Source organism: Myotis davidii, unplaced genomic scaffold, assembly GCF_000327345.1.
Source record: "Myotis davidii unplaced genomic scaffold, ASM32734v1 scaffold212, whole genome shotgun sequence".
Lineage (NCBI taxonomy): Eukaryota > Metazoa > Chordata > Mammalia > Chiroptera > Vespertilionidae > Myotis > Myotis davidii.
In genome coordinates this window covers 207,679-210,498 of record NW_006283435.1, presented here as the reverse complement: position 1 = coordinate 210,498, position 2,820 = coordinate 207,679, and positions in this window count along the sequence as shown.

Genomic DNA, 2,820 nt, shown 5'->3' with positions numbered 1-2,820 from the left:
GTATTCACCGGATCTTGCTCCTTCAAATTACCTCTTGTTCCGATCGATGGCACACACACTTTCTGAGCAGCACTTCAAAACGTATGAAGAAGTGAAAAATTAGGTCTCTGAATGGTTTGCCTCAAAACAAGAAAAGTTCTATTAGGATAGTATCCACAAATTATCGGAAAGATGGGAGAAATGTGTAGCTAGCGATGGTCATTATTTTGAATAAAGCACTTTTGATGTTTCTGTTGAAATTACCGTGTTTTGATTACAAAATCTGCATTATTAACCAGTACACCTGTTCCCTTCCCACCCCAATGATCCTCTCCAGCCTGTCCCTTGTCCATCCATCCATCCCCCCAAACCCTCACCACCCCATTGTCTGTGTTCATGGGCCATGCATATGTGCATTCAAGTGGACAGCATATTTCTATACAAAACTCAGATTTAAGGGTTTCTGCTTGCTAAAGAGTAGCTCACAATAGGAAGTGCTTGCCCTGTTTCAGTACTTTTGACAACTCACCAGATCCTCCCAGATCCTGATGGCAGGCATTTAACTTTTTCTGATTCAGAAGGTTCTGGTATTGTTGCTTCCCCAGGTTAAGAAGCAAGGAATGGCGATGCAGGCCTGGCCAAAAACTGGAGACTTTGGGGAGCTGGGTGGGAAAGCAGGCCTGAGGTGTGGGCAGAGCACGTGCAGAGATGTGCTCATCGGACCCACCTTGGAGCTGAGCCAAGGGGACACCTCCTTCATCTCATTGGATTCTGTCAACAGCCTGTCTGCAAGGCGAATCTATTCCCATTTTCAACAGTGGGGCTTAGGTCAGGTGCTGCAGGTCATACAAGTAGTGACACCCAGGGATAAGCCACTGAGGTGGCAATGAGGAGATACAGTGTCAGAAGGCAGGCAATGGGGGTTCTCTTGTTACAGCTCAGGGCCATGTATTAGTCATTTTTCCTGCCTGGATCTTTGCGTTCTTGTCTGTGTTGTCCCCTTAGGACTGTAGGCAAGTGGCTCTGGGGCCTGGGTGAAGAGGGAGACTAGGGTCCCCATGATGTCCAGCACTGGGCTCTGACCTCCCCTGAGGACATGGTGCCCCCTGGGATCTTTGACACCCAGGGGTCTGAGGGACCCTGGCTCTGGGAGGGATGCATGGGGGACCATGGTTGCCCTGCACCCCGCTGACTGCTTTCTCTCCCTACTCCTTTCTGCAGGTGGTTCCTCCAGGAATCAACAGCCGCCCCCATCCTTCTTGGTAAGAACAGAAGTATCTTCTTATTAACTCCATAATAATCATGTTAAGTTTCTAATGTTACAAATTCCTAGTTGAAAAGACCTAAATTGTGGTGATGTTGGTATAATGAGAGGTGCTGAGCACCCACTCTGAGCATGCACTTGTTCCTTCAGACCTCAGGAGCCCAGTGAACTGGGTCGTTTGTTCCTGTTCCACAGCTGAGGACCTGCACGTACAGAGACTCTGATTTTCCCCATGCCCCTCTCCTTTTAGAAAAGGGGAAAGGGCCTTATTTCTGCAACCTCCATGAACATGGGGTGCTCTCTGTTTCCCTCTTCCCTGTAGCTAAGACGACAGAACCAATGAGATTGGCTTTTGCTGTTGTTAATCCTCACCCAAGGGTACTTTTCCATTGATTTTTTTTTTTTTTTTTTTGGAGTGTAAGGTAGAGGGAGAGACACATCAATTGGTTGCCTCCCACACGTACCCTGACCTGGACTGGGGATTGAGCTTGCAACCAAGGTACATGCCCTCGACTAGAATCAAATCCAGGACTCTTCAGTCCATGGGCCAACACTCTAACCCAGGGGTGGGCAAACTTTTTGACTCGAGGGCCACAATGGGTTCTTAAACTGGACCGGAGGGCCGGAACAAAGCATGGATGGAGTGTTTGTGTGAACTAATATAAATTCACAGTAAACATCATTACATAAAAGGGTACGGTCTTTTTTTTTTTTTTTTTAGTTTTGTTCATTTCAAACGGGCCGGATCCGGCCCGCGGGTTGTAGTTTGCCCACGGCTGCTCTAACCACTGAGCAAAACCAGCTAGGCAGTGGCTGGGAAACTGCAGCTTGCGAGCCACATGCGGCTTTTTGGCCCCTTGAGTGTGGCTCTTCCACAAAATACCATGTGCGGGCGCTCAAGTACAGTGCGAATGAAACTCTGTGGCCCATGCACAGAAGTCGGTGTTCAGCCTGGGCAAGTCTTATTTTGAAGAAGTGGCATTAGAAGAAGGGGTGGGTGTCGGTTGGGCAATGGGAGACACGGTGCAGGCAGACTGCGGGATACACAGCGCAGGGGAGGCGTGCGCGATTTATGCACGAGTTGAGTGAGCCAGTCAGTCAGCAGTCTCATGTGCAGTGGTTAGTGCTAGCCGCGTCTGCAAATTGCATGCAGGTGACAAAAGTACCTACTCGAAGCATAAAGTTACCTGTATTTTTCCAACCAGCTGCAAATCCTACAGGTATTTTTGTCATCAATTTAAGAATTGTAATTATTTTGTGTTGGTGGCTTTATTGTAAAATGAAACATTTTTTAGGTGTCCTGTTTGACATGACTACAAAGAAGAAGCGAAGAAGAACAGAAGATGAAAACCGTGAATTTAAAGTTGAATGGACCGAGACTTTCGCATTTATTCAAAACTTAAATGGCCTTCCCACCTGTCTTATTTGTCAGGAAAAATTGGCGCATAACAAGAAATCAAATGTGGAGAGACACTTTACAACTAAACACGTGTCATTTAGTATTAAATATCCTGTCGGTGATGCAAGGAAGAAAGCAGTTGAGGAACTTCAGAGGAGTCAAGAAAAATTAACTTCTG